A 14304-nucleotide genomic window follows, 5' to 3' on the forward strand; every position below is an offset into this window, starting at 1 on the left:
TGGAGAGGAGCATAACTCACCCATCATGAGGATTTGACCTTAAAACTGAGAGAATTTAGCTCAGCCAATACAGCTCGTAAAGCTTCTCCCGTCAGAAGTTTAGCAATCTTACAATAGTACTGATCAACTGTTAAACAAGAAATGGAGGATTGTCATTTCAAAGAAAATGATCCCAGATTATACATGGCCATCTTCTACATTCACACATAAAAACTATTATACCTCTTTGCTGGGGTATGGGGTATCATGGTAAGATTGGGCCGGCTGGTCAAAGGAAGAATAGAATATAGAGTTCTCTCACAACATGAAAATATTAAGCTGGAATGTCCATGGGTATGGAAGAATCAAAAAGGGAGGTTATTTAGATTAAATATTGAATGGCCATTATATTATAAACTGCAGTGGCCTGCTTGGGAATGCCACACTAAATAAGATATAAACCTGGTTAAACACCAGTCACCTAAAGCTGATCTCCAACAAGACCGAACTACTACTCCTCTCCCCAAAAAACAAACCTCTACCAATCCAACAATGAATCAACGATTTGGATGCACTAAACAGGTTTCTTTCACCTTCTAACTCTATAAGGTCCCTGAGTATCCCCCTGGACATAAAAAAATGGCAATGAAAAATCAAATCAACAACTCAGCCAAAGGAAAACTCCACACACTAAAACACCTCAGGAAAATCAAACTGTTTATCCCCTGATGATCTTAAGACAGTAGTGCAATCACTTGTCCTCTCGAAACTTGACTACGGCAACGCTATCATCACTGAAATTCACAAAAGTCACCTTTGCCCCTTGAAACAATTCTCAATGCAGTTGCCTCTCAGGAATTAAGGGGTTTGATTGCATCTCATCTGCCTTCAGGAGTATTAATTGGCTTCCCATTAGTGGAGGAAGCATCTTCAAGACAGTTTGCATCACCAACAAAACCCTTCATACAATAAAACCCAAATACCTAGAAACCAAACTTTCGAGAGCAGAAAGAGGCAGATCACTGAGAATCTCCAACTCGCTTCTTCTCATACCTCCGAATCTGAAGATGAATTCTCCACAGGCGCGCTCTGTCTCTGGAAATGCTCCAGGATTTGGAACTCAGTCCCAAAAGATCTCTGCTGCAACCTCTCCTTTTCTTGCTTCAAACGGGACCTCAAATCTCTATTGCTTAATATCGACTTCGAAACGTTCACAAGCTAATTCATGTTTCCGAAATATCTAACCCCCTCAACAGGATCTTTTGATGCGGTCATCTGACCATTTCAATCCCTAATCTGGCATTAACGTCATTACCTTAATGCTATATTGTTATGTACCTTTTGATTGTTCTAACTATCTTAATGCTGTAATGTGTAAATTGTTCTGTTTTGACCCACACTAATCCTCACATGTTACTCAAGTAAACCTATGCTCACAACTTGTAACACACTCTGATACCTTCGAGTCTAACTAGCGCTATATAAAACTCAAAAATAAATAATAAATACATAAATTATGTGTGTGTAAGAAACCTGGTTGTGAGAGACCACCAACGTATACTGTTTTGTAGCCATTATTCATCCCGAGAACAAACAAGGCAGGGACTAGTGATCAGTTGGCCTGTTAACATTAATTTTCATCAAAATAATTAAGGTTAAAGATGTGGCCTTGCTCTTAAGTGGAATTCAAATTTTATATGTGGAGATGCAGGTAAACAAAAATACATTTAAAGTGTTCATGTTGATTAAATGGCACATTCATCAAGGAGAACTCTGGGGAATAAGTAAATCAATTGATGGTTTTGAAGACATATTAAATAATGCTTTAGTGAAATATCATAATTTTATTTTGGTCATGGCAGGCGATTTTAATGGGAGACTATTGCCAGATTGGACTAATGGCCTATCACAGGGTTTTGTTGGAACAACATAATGTACCAGGGCTCCATTTAGGCCAGCACCAAAATTGAAGAGATCTTGTGATGTAAACAATTTGATTTCATAAGTACAAAAGTAAACTTAAACAAATCAATCGTATTCATCAAACGAGCAAGAATTAAATGTTGAAGATTTGGTGGTATGCTTCCAGGCTAGACCCTTGCTGGCCATAACGGGGTAAAAAACTTGGCTATCTTTCTTTCTGATGATTATCTGTCCTAAGAGGAAAAGGATGAAGGAATAAAAAAAAAAAAATCAACATTTAATTCTTTGATGAGTATGATTGAGTTCTTTAAGTTTACTGTTGTACTTATTCAATGAAATTGCTTATATAATAAGGTATCTTACATTTTAGTCTACATAATCTTGCACCTTAATGGTATTCTGATATACAATTGTGAAGAGTGGGGGCCACATCCTCAAGGGGATACTTACAAAATTCCCTAATTACCTCCCGAATAGGACCTTGGTAGAGTACCCGGACCTGAAAGTCCCCAGCCCTGTTACATTTGTGGTATGGTTCAATGTGTCAGAAATTAAAAGGAAACTTGTGGATAGTTTAAAAAAAATGCAAGGCTACCTCATTATTGCATTAAAATAAGTCAATTGTTTAGCAGCAACAATTTGTTTTTCTATAGTCACTGGGATAAAATGATAGTGGTAATTCAGACAGGTGACCAAAATCATTTTTGGAAAATAGTAAATGTTAGCAATTGCTATCTAGGAGCTCTTCCATGTATGATTGTAGAGGTCACTTTGGTAGCTTATCTTGATGATCTGTATGGCCCGCCAGCTAAACAGCTTAATACCCAGTCTCATCCTGTTGATGGTCCTCAACTTAATTAGTTTCAAATTTAGAGACATTAAATCTATAATTACATCTCTGAATCTAAGTAAAGCCACAGAATTGGACAACATCCTGGTGGTAATTATAAAGTCCAATTGTGACTGTTGGGAAGGATTTTTCTCGCATCTGTTCAAGGTGATAGGCAAAACCTGGGTTTACCTGACACATCGAAAAGCTCTGTGGATACATTATATAAAAAAAGGTGATGGTAAGTGTCCATCAAGCTATAGAAAATTAGTTTATTGGATACTGCTGAGAGTGTTTTCTTGAAAATATTATTGACTCACCTTAAAGAATGGGTATCAGAAAAGAGTCTTTTTCCAAACAAAAAAGGCATGTTTTGAGAGGGTCAATCTACTGCCGACCAATGTTTCACCCTGTGGTTTATTATGAGGAAATAGTTGGCAGTGAATCAGAGGCTGCGCTGCTGTTAGATTGATTTCCATACAACATTTGGTACAGTAGAAAGAGGGCAGCTAAGGAATAAATTGGGAACCTTGAATATACATATGACCTCCTATTTCTGATCCAGGTATTTCACATAGCTAATTGGGCTCAGGTGGAATTGGACAAGTCAGGGTGCTTATTGAGAAAAATTAATTTATTGAATGGTTTGTGCCAGGGTTTCATCCTAGCAGCGCTGCTTTTTAGTTTATAGTTGCCGAATGTGCCTGCCGCTTTAAAATCCACTAAGTCTTTTTCACCTAAAGTTGGCTCCACACATATTACTTGATGCGACTCACATTGCGGTGGTAAATTCATATTAAGTAGCCCTTACTGCCACTACCGCCAGCCAGATACCGGTCCCGAGGGACTTCAGCCCCCAGCTGTTACGCCATGGGCCAACTCGTGACCCGCGATGCCACCTGTTTACTCTTCGCCGGCTGTGGTGAGGCCCGCGGTGCCCCTCCCTCCTCTTCGGGGGCGCTGCGGTACAGCATCGCGGCCTGCTGTGGCCATTTCAATGGCGTCGCGGAAAGCACCTGCAATGCCTGTTGGTTTTCGTGCATGCTGCATTCTTGTGATGGAGCGGGTAGTACAAAATGTTGTGTACCCCCCTATTCTGCATGCCTATACTAATTAGAATAATCTATTAATTATAATACTATTAATGTGTTTGCATGATATTTAATCAACCTTAATAATATACAAAATATACGTGGGATTTGCATTTTGCATGGCTGAATAATTATTATTACTAAAATGCGTACGCATACTAACAGTAGTATATGTAGTAAATAGAATACTGCATGATAAACGTGGCTTTTGTGATGTTTTCGTAATGTCGCACCAGATGACATCAAATGGGTGAATATGAACGCTTTAAATGTCGCTATATGCTAGATAATTGCAAGCACATAGAGGGATTAGTAAGGGGTTAACATTTTATTCATTATTTCTATGTATTAATTACTCTTTTGTGTTTGTTCACTTAAGTTGTTCTTTGGGCCTAAAGCAAAGATGGCCGCCGACGTAACACGACGTGATGGCCACCATTCCACGAGGTTTTGGGCGAAGTGCGCTTGCGCTACAATATGTTCCTGTGGCCTCGTCCTGACCCTTGTCGTACTCTGCCCAAGCAAGGTCACGGTGGGAAGCCCACCAAGTACACTAACAAAGGACAGACACAAGGAACCAGAAAGATCATGAACAGTGACATAACCTCTTGAACTGTGTGAAACCTCACCGGACGATTCCAACCGACCTATGGGAGAAGCCCAAATTTTGCAAAATGTAACATCTTGACTTAACTTTTATTATAAAAATAACGATAGAATAGAGAGGATATGCGTGCTTTCCATTTTGCTGACGGAGACGACGGTGACGCTATGTGATTGCTGCGTTCCTGAAACTTTGACAAACTGAATGCTGCCCATTTCTTTGATGAACTGAGAACTTTATAAAATCTATGGGCACTGATAGATGCTTGCACGTCTCTGGTCCTTGTCCATTATTGGGACTGTAGCGTGCTGCATGAAGAACTTTCGAATTCCGACTGATTGACGACTAAATTTGATGACTTAGAGGACGACCGATAGCCAGATTAGGTAAAAATTGTGTTCTGTGACTTACGAAAAGTTTAAAACTTACTAGATGAAACAAAATTCGTGCAATAATTAGATAAACAACTATTGATTAACGAGCAAATGTGTTTTGTCGTTTATTGAGGGAGGATTGATCAAATCCTAAAAGTGGTTTTAGCTGGTCTAAATCACCATACTGATCCAACTAAATGATCCATTGATCACGTGGGAGGAGTATCTAGATGTTTAGGATTAAGGTCTGTAGGTGTGAGGATATTCATGCATAGTTATGTAAAATAATATTTTTCCTATAGGTTATAAGATATTCCTTTCATGTCAGCGCTTGGAACATTCATCTCTCCTGTAAGTGCAGACCAGTGAGAAGTGAAGCGTGAATGTTGGTGCTATGGGCCCCACCAATGATTGTATGAGTGAATGTGTTAATGTGATAATTGGTCTGTGACGAAGGGAGAATATTTGGTTCGGGGTTTGTCCTGATCTCCGTTACCTAGGTTTCCGCGCTGCATCAGTTTTTCTGGCAGCAGGATGATGGTTTTTATTGTTTTGGTTTGGTGATATTGCTTGTAAATAGCTTATTGATTATTGAAAAGTATTGGTTTATGTATTAACACTCTATGTTGAGTCGTGTCAGGTTCTATGTTGTTTGCACGGCTTCTGGAAGGTAGGAAGTCGGAAGTTTGTAACGGTTCTGTAGTAGAGCAGAGGTAAGCGCTGCTCTCGGTAAAGACGGAATTGTTGTTGCCCTGTAGGTACACAGGGGAAACGTGTAACGAGTGAAGTTGCACGGCGCATTGTTTGGGTTCGATTCGGTGACATCGTCATGTGTTGCCATTAGAAATATCTCTTGTATGAAAGAAGTGTATGGTAGCGAAGGTCACCTGTGAAATTTTGGTCTTAGGTACCAGGAGTCTAGAAGGAGCTCTGATAACGCTTATCACTGGAAAGGTAATAGGTGCTCCCTAAGCTTGCTAGAAGGATAAAGTAGAGGGAAGTGCTACTTTGTTAACGAATTTCATAATTCTGTAGTATGACAAACTGTTCGCTGTTCTCGGGAAAGACAGAATTCTGTGTGAATGAACTACATTTTTCCGTGTGAAAGTGCGTGAATGAAAAGGCATTCGGGTTCATTGCGAAACTCCGGTTTTATTTCTCTGGAGCATTGGGTCTCCAACTAGGTGTCTTAATTCTGGAGAAACAGTTAGCTAATGCTTGCTAGAAGGGTAAGGTAGAGGGATGTGCTACTTTATCAACGGAAGTAACGATTCCGTAGTAGGGCAGAGGTAAGCGCTGCTCTCAGGAAAGACGGAATTCTTGTGAGAAAAGTCATTAACTATTCTTTGCTTAGCGAAGCGGACAATGGTGGCATCTTTATGTCGTTACTAACAGATTTGTAAATAAAAAGAACATAAGAAAAGTTACCGATAACATTTTGTAAAGGAGGGGTCAGCAGGAGCTGCGACAGTGAGAAAGAGCTGATGTCAGAAAAGCCGCGCTGGGATTGGCTAGTCAGTAAGAAACGTAGATGCCCCTGATTGATGTATTAGTGCATGCCACGTGTGGAGAATTACAGGGTGATGTAGACGCTGCTGATTGGTGCGTAGGTGTGAGACGCGCTGGGATTGGAGAATTGAAGAGGTGAAATAGACACCCCGGATTGGTGCGTTGTTGTGAGTCGCGCTACGATTGGTTAAAATGACAAAACAGTCGTAAGGAAAAGACTAGCGATACACGAAAGACAAAATGATGTATTACGATCCACCTGAAAAGGAGAAAAAGTCCTGGTTTGGGAAAATCAAGAAATTGTTTAAAAAGGACAAACCGATTGTGACTAGGGAGGGACAGTTGATTCCCCCACCGAAAACCCCTGCATCCTTTATGGTTGAGAAATACGGATATCATACTTGTATTTGGTTAGATAATTGGGTGAAATACACTAAGAATGATGGAGTTTTGGCATTTCCAGAGCACGGTTCGTTTAATCTAGTGGTTTTGAGAAATTTGAGAGAGAAAATAATGAATCTAGAACCCAGACCTAGACCAATACAGTTTGAAGCACTAGCAGAATGGGAAGATGAGATGCATGACAGAGAGAGACAGAGGAGTGGCGGAAGATATAGATACATGTTTGGTAGATATGGGCATGAAAATCATGATGACAGGATGAGGAGGTGGCGAAATGCAAGTATGACTGATGGGTTGTTTCCTGTAAGAAACGTTGAAGAAATTGGAGGTAAAACATGTACGGAAAAGAGACATATTATAGAATCAAGAGGTATGGAGTGAATGAATCGGAGGATGATGTTCTTGATGACATGTTTTATAAAAATCCACCTCCGTATCAACTAGAATCTGAAATGTTGACACCAAGTGCCCCAATGAGAGAAACTTTGCGAATCATTAAGACTGAACTAGTACCCCAAGAATTAGGGAAATATAATTCTATAAGAGAGATAGAGAGAAAATCAGATGATAAAATGAGGGGTGAGAATTCGGCAGAATTAGCAAAAACAACTTTAGAATTAACTGAAAAGATAAGAGAATTGACCAAAAATTTAGAAGCTGTAACTGTTCCAGTGACTATAGGTCCTGTGATGCCTATTTTTGATAAACAGAAAGATCGTGAACATTGTTTAACAGTTCCTAATAACAGTAATAAACAGACTGAGAAGCCAAAGCAGATCCTAAATGAAAATCCATGGAGACAGACAATGAGTACGATCAAGCCAAATGTTTCGAATAACCCATTTCTAGGTCCAAATATAGTAGAAAGACATACAATGACAATGGAATCAGTATTAGAGACTCAAAAAGACTTAGAACGAAGTAATGTAGAGAAACCAGTAGGCCCAACTTCAGAGGAATTGAGCGAATGGTTGAGAAGTTTGCAGAGAAAAGACAAAGAATCCCAATCAATAGATGTGGCCAAACTACAAATGGTACTGGAAGAGTTAATAGTAGGAACTATCCCCACAGAGAAGTTAAAAACTTATCAGGATGAGGAGTTACTGTTTCTGTGCAAAAGTGTAACATGGAGAGCAAAAAATCTGAATGAAAGATTAGAAGAAGTAGCAAGTGAAATGGGTATAGATATTGAAAAGGTAAAGGTTTTACAAAAACCATATCGAATAGATTTTACTGAAAAAGATATTGAAAATTTGAATACCACAGGATGAATAGGTCAGATTAAGGAAATAATAATCCTGTTGAGAAAATGGGGAGATGTGGATTAATGGAGAAGCAGATGGTATCGAAAACGAGATGATGCCACAGATAAAACTTTACAACAAACAATTGATGGACGGAATGCTGACAATGCAGACATTCTCCCCCAGTCAAGAGATCTGGGTTAAATCCATCGTTCTTTTGCCCACTACACCACCCCAGTTTAGACATGGCCATATGCAAATCAGTCTTGACCCTGTGCCTCATGGGAACAGTCCAGCCCGAACTGCCAAGCCATGTCTTCACTGGACCGGAATCAAGCATCCTAGGACCGGTTTCTGGCTATCAGCCGTCATCAGCCAGGATAGCTTGACTCCAGTGGCGTAGTGAGCACGGGTCCCACGTCTGGGAATACCCATTCCACTTAGGGCGAAAAGCGTTACAACAAACAATTGATGGACGGAATGCTGACAATGCAGACATTCTCCCCCAGTCAAGAGATCTGGGTTAAACTTTAAACTTTAGCAGATTTCCCTGTAAGAGAAAAAGAAAAGGTAGCAACAGAATGCCCCATGAGAGAAATTCCAGGAGGAGGATATGTACATGTTCCATGGACTAGGCAAGATATTTTGTCATTTACCAATGATTTCCCTCAACTACGCGAAAAGCCTGTCGAGTGGTATAGGCAAGTGGACAGATTTGTGAAATGATCTAAAGTATTATGGATTGATCTAAACAGTCTGTTTGACATAATAGTACCAGTAGAATTATGGACAGAGTGCAAGCTGATGATTAATTGGCCTACACAAGAATACCCTAGAGATCCAAAGACAGGAGCCCCTGACCCAGAGGTTATGAAGAAATATGAACAGGTTATTGCTTTTTTGAAAAATAAAGTACCTCCCAAAGAAACTGATTGGGTAAAAATTGACAGGACCAATCAGGAAAGTAAGGAGTCAGTACATGCATATTAAGAGAGATTGATCCTGGCCTTTAAACAGTTCAGTGGTGATCAAAACCTGAGTAAAAAGGATTTGAGCCATTTTGTATACAGATTTGTATGTGGTTTACGTCCAGAAATTAGTGAAATGACTAAGCAACATACTGTAGATTGGCAAAACAAGAAAATAAATGAAGTGTTCAGACATGCAAAATATTTTAGTGATGAGATTGAAGCCAAACAGCGTAAATTAAAAGAGAAAGCTATGTGGGCACAAGTAAAAGGGGTGGAAAGACAGGAAGCTCAGTTTGCGGAACAAGCGAATAATACAGGACCCAGACCAAAATTCACTTCTGGGAAAGGTAGGGGAAATTTTAATATAGAAGAAGCCAAAAAGAAATTCCCATGTAATAATTGCGGTAGAGTAGGGCATTGGAAATCCGAGTGTAAATTTCCCCCAAGTACTAATAATGAAAATGCATCATTGAATCCACAGGTGCAGAATGAGGTGAGTGGTCAATCGCAGCGACAGCAGCAGGTTGTTACCCAACAGAATCGGGTGCCAAAACCGCCTTTTCCACAAAGCAAAAATTCACAGAAATACAGTTATGAAACAGGATTCTACAACGAAGAACAGGTAAGTAAACTGCCGCGCGCTAGCGCTGTTTCGCAGTATTGGCTACAACGCGATGAGAGCGAGTCAGAAGAAGGTTATTGACAGTGCCGAAGGGAGGAAGAAGAGTGCATACTTGGCGCAACTCTAGAATTAGACCAGACAGGCCCATTTGCGGATGGAAAAATAAATAATGAAAGTATTACTTTCTAAGTCGATACTGGTGCTACTCGATCAACTGTTAGGTCAGCTGATGTTAAGAATCTTCCTCTCTCGGATGAAACAATCCAAGTAGCTGGTGTATCCAGCAGACAGATTAAAACTTATCTTACAGAACCAGTGAAAGTTAGCATAGGGAAATTCTCTGAAATGCACAGCTTTGGTGTGTGCGATACCAGTCCTGTGAATTTGTTAGGTAGGGATTTGCTGTGCAAAATGAATTGCACTATTTTCTGTACCCCTGATGAGATAGCATTTGAGACCCCTGATGAAGATGTGTTGTATAAAATGACTATGGCAAACAGGGAAACTGAGGTTACTGAAGCCTATGCTGTATTTAATCCTGATGAATTACCCAAAGAATTGGAACAGACTGTAAAGGCAGAAGTCTGGGATTTCACGGGAGAAGATGTGGGACTAATGAGAAATGTGGACCCAGTAAAAATAACAGTGAAGGAAGGAATAAGCTATCCAAATGTCCCTCAATATAAACTGACACCTGAGATAGTTGAAAGAGTTACCCCTATAATTGAGAAAATGATAAAACAAGGCATTTTGAGAGAAATAATGAGTAGTCCATGTAATTCCCCAATTATGGGACTGAATAAGCCTAATGGAAAGTTCAGGATAGTGCAAGATTTGAGAAAAATAAACAAAATTGTTGTGTCATGCTGTACTATTGTACCAAATCCATCTGTGATTTTGTATCAGATTCCCCATAATGCAGAATGGTATACTGCAATTGACTTATGGCATGCTTCCTTCTCCATCCCATTGCATCATGATAGCCAGCAAATTTTTGCATTTCGTTTTGGCGAACGTATTTTGGCTTGGTGCCGAATTCCACAAGGGTATACAGAAAGCCCCTCAATCTTTAATCAGATATTGAAAAAGTCCTTAGAAAGCATAGAAATGCCTGAAAATTCAGTGTTAGTGCAATACATCTACGACCTTCTAGTAGCGTCGAAGACTCGTGAAGCTTGTGTAATGGACACTATAGCCTTGCTGAATCATCTGGCCGATGGAGGACTTAAAGTGTCACCATCAAAGTTACAATTTTTCAAAAAAGAAGTACATTATTTAGGCCATAATATTGAAAAGGGACTGAGGAAAATAACAATAGACAGAATCAGGATCATAAAAGGAATGAGAGCCCCCATGACGCAAAGAGAGGTGAGAATGTTTCTTGGAATGGTTGGATATTGTCGCCAGTGGATAAGCAATTTCTCCCTGATTGCAAAGCCTTTGGTACGTTTGACAATAAGTGATGTGAGAGATCCATTGATTTGAACAAAGAGGAATTGGCAGCTTTTAAACGATTGAGAGATGGTTTGTGTGAAGCGCCAGCATTGGGAATGCCCGATTACGAGAAGGAGTTTGAGTTGTATTGCAGAGAGAGGAATGGATGTGCACTTTCTGTATTAATAGAGAAGCATGGAAAACTGAGGAGACCAATTGCATACTTTTTATCAATGCTAGACCCAGTAGCTGTAGCCTTACCTGGGTGCTTGAAAGCAGTGGCTGCTACCTGTCGGAGTTTGGAACAGAGTGAAGGAATTGTGATGGGATATCCTGTGAAAGTGTTTGTACCTCATGATGTGGCAATCCTTTTAACAAGGAGTCACACTCAGTACATGACACATAGTCGGCTGACTAAGTATGAGAAAGTCATATTAGGTGCAACAAATGTGAGCCTTGAGAAATGCTTGAATGTGAATCCTTCAACGTTATTGCCTGATGCTGAGAATGTGGAAGTCAGAGATGAAGCGGATCATGATTGTCTGGATGTACTCGACTTCTGTACCAAACCACGTCCGGATATAAAAGATGTACCATTGCCAGAAAGTGATTTTGTGATGTTTGTGGATGGGTCTTGCTTGAGAACAGATGATGGAATGTTGAGTGCAGCATATGCAGTATGCACGGTTGCAACAGTAATGGAAGCATCCTACCTGAAAGGAGTCAGATCAGCCCAAGTAGCTGAGCTTGTTGCTTTGACTAGAGCATGCAAGATTGGGAAGAATGTGAGAGTGACTGTGATAACTGACAGTCAGTATGGTTTTGGTGTGGTGCATGACTTTGGCCAAATATGGCTACAGAGAGGATTTTTGACATCAAGTGGAACTCCCATTAAGAATGCTGAAGTGGTTGGAAAATTGCTTGAGGCGATACAGCTGCCTAAGCAATTAGCTGTTGTGAAGTGTGCTGCATATAGTCAGTCTGGCGATTACATTGCTATCGGCAACAAATACGCCAATGATATGGCCCAATACTGTGCACAAAATCAGAATTCCATTAATTGGGCAAAGGAGAAGGAAGTGACTTCTTGCACCTTAATGTTTACTAACATTGTGGGTACCTGGGAGGAAGTAAGGCAATTGCAGGAGATGAGGAAATGAAGCAGTGGGTAAAAGCAGGATGTACACCAAGGGAAAAGGGCCATGTGTGGGTCTATCGGGATGGAAGACCAGTTATGCCTGATAGCATGATGTCTGCCATGCCACGGATGTATCATGGACAGGGACACATAGGGAGAGACACTATGATCAGGTGATTTAAGCAGATCTGGTACAATGCAAAATTTAGACTTGTAGCAGAAAGTCTTTGTCAGAGATGCCTTATATGTCAGCAATACAACCCTGGAAGAAAGACAGTGGTGAGTCTAGGAACAATAGGTCGAGAAGGAGGGCTTTTTACCAGAATGCAAGTAGATTTAATTGAAATGTATCCTTGTAACAGGTTGAGGTATGTTCTAGTTATGGTCTGTTTGTTTTCTAGATTGGTAGAAGCATACCCACCGAGAAGAAATGATGGAATCACAGTGGCAAAATTGCTTTTGAGGGAATTTATTCCCAGATTCGGGTTCCCAGTAACAATTGAATCAGACCGAGGAAGACATTTCCATAATGAGATCATAAAACTGATTTGTGAAGCATTGAATGTACGACAAAAACTACATTGTGCCTATCGCCCAGAGGCTTCTGGTGTGGTGGAACAAATGAATGGTACTATCAAAAACAGGATAGGAAAATGTTTTTAACCACGGGTATGGAATGGCCTGATGTCTTGCCTCTAGTACTCATGACTATTAGATCAATTCCAGACAGAACTACAGGGTTGAGCCCCCATGAAATTATCATGGGTAGAGCAATGCGTCATGTGATCATACCAGTCAACAAGCTGTTGCCTATAACTGATGACATAGTGTTGGATTACTGTAAAAGCCTGGCTGATGCAGTTCATTCTGTGTTTCATCAGGTTGGAGCGGATGCCAACACCCTTGAAAAGAAGCAAGCTGATGATCGGAGCCCAGGGGACTGGGTAAGAATCAAAGGACACAGAAAAAGAAACTGTTTGGTCCCAAGGTGGGGAAAACCACGACAAGTGATTTTGACTACAACAACAGCTGTGAAGTGTGCTGGAATCAAGAACTGGATTCATGCAAGTCACACATTGAGAATTCCAAATCCAGTGGACAGCACAGAAAGAGAATATTTTGATGAATCAGAATCTAGTACTGAATCAGATGATGAAGAGACAAGAACAAAAGAAAACCCTGAAAGGGGGGAATCAGAGTCAGATCTAACTTTTGGCCCAAGAAGTATTTCCCTGAGGAGAAGGTTACAGATTTCTGATATCAGCTCAGACTCAGAGACTGAACAAGGAGCTCTACTTTTGAGAAAAGAAAAAGACAGCGAAAAGACAATTAAAGAAATTGTTGATAAAGAATTTCCAGATGAAAAACTGCGAGAAATTCCACCTGAGATAACAAATTTAGATGGACAGGTGCCAGATACAGAGAGAGAGGGAAAGATTCTTGCGGAAGACCCCCGAGGAGGTGTAGGGAACTCCAACATCCAGTTAGAGGAAGGGACAAGTAGTCAGCAGGAAGATTGCGTGCAGGAGACTAGAGGAGGGACGGAAGTAGGGAAAATGAAAGAAGTGGTGGAAAGAAAAGCTGTTGAAAGTTAAAAAGCAAGTTGAAACAGAGTCGGAGGAAAGCAAAGACGAAGTACCAGAAGGTAGAGTCTTAAGAAAGAGAGCATGGAGAACTGAAAAGAATGATAAAGGAAGTAAACTGAAAAGATCATCAAAAGATGAAGTTTGGCCAAATAAAATAAAAAGGCTGAGATATCGACTGACACAAGTAAATTCACTAAGAGCTGAACAGATGAATGAAGTAACAAGTCAAGAGAAATCAAAAGACGAAGAAATAGTTGTAATTGGAGAAAGCAAAAGAACGAGGAAACCTGACCAGAAGTATAAGTCGCCGGAATGGACATATGTGGCCCTGCCTGAAATAAAAGAAGAGGCGGATAGCCAAGGAAACCCAGAGGTGACTGTACCGGAAGTGGTTGAGGAAGACGAGGAATCGGAAATCCTGAGAGTTATCTTGTCCGATATTGGAGAAGAAGCGGATGTTCAGGAAATTCTGTATTCAGATCACGAAGGAAAGGTGAAGGATGATGAGATGCCAAACTGAATGAGACAAGAATGCTGCTAATGGAAAGACAATAAAATACGGGAAAAAGACAAAAACTGGTAGAACCAAGTAGGTGCT

Source organism: Triturus cristatus, chromosome 10, assembly GCF_964204655.1.
Source record: "Triturus cristatus chromosome 10, aTriCri1.1, whole genome shotgun sequence".
NCBI classification, from domain to species: Eukaryota; Metazoa; Chordata; class Amphibia; order Caudata; family Salamandridae; genus Triturus; species Triturus cristatus.